Raw genomic sequence first — 823 nt, 5'->3', positions numbered from 1 at the left:
TATTGTTGGAGAGCTTTTTACGTTTGCCTTTCTCCTTTTGCCTGGAGAGCTGCTTTCTCACCTTTCAAACATGTTGTGATATTTGTGGCCATATGGGATTTAATTAATCTGGGTTTTAAAAATAAACAGTAATTAGATGAAACTTCTGTTCTGGGAGGCTCTACTACTGGGAATTCAACTTCACAGGTACTTAATACGCAGGCTCACAAGTTCACAAGCTTCCATCCAACCTTGAGACATGAAAAAGTTTCAGACACAGGCTTGTACAGCCAAACACTTAAACACTTACCTCTTGTAATTATAACATAAAGTAAATTTCAAATGCATCAAGGTGCAGAGTTACACGTGCATGAAGCATGAAGTAGGTTTTCCCAAAGAGACCAAATGCGTCATTAAGTCATAAGTTACTGCCATGCATGTAATAATGTGCCATCATTTTTTTTCATTCAGCTTCTCTCATTTAACCCTGGATGTACACTGCATGCGACGCTGCTCCGCTCAGTCACTCACTTTGTTTTATTCATGCCAACCTGGATTTACACTGCGTCCGCTCTGCTCCAGTGCAAAGCTTAGAGGTGCTCTGAGAAACATGCCTGGGAAATGTAAGCTTGTGAGACAAAGCCAGTGATAAATACTGAAGTGAGACCAGAAAAAAAATGTGTGAAAGACGGACTTGAAACAAGAGTTGAAAATGCATCAAAGTTTGTCTTTTTGAAAATATTGGTTTCAGAAAAAAAATTCTATGTCATAAATGATCACTTCTGACAGTATATGGGTATAGACAGGGTTGCACATAAAATTTTTGGTCTGGTTCTCAGTGGAG

The sequence above is a fragment of the Austrofundulus limnaeus genome, unplaced genomic scaffold (genome assembly GCF_001266775.1).
Source record: "Austrofundulus limnaeus strain Quisiro unplaced genomic scaffold, Austrofundulus_limnaeus-1.0 Scaffold1807, whole genome shotgun sequence".
Taxonomy (NCBI): Eukaryota; Metazoa; Chordata; class Actinopteri; order Cyprinodontiformes; family Rivulidae; genus Austrofundulus; species Austrofundulus limnaeus.
Note: the sequence above shows the minus strand (reverse complement) of the source record.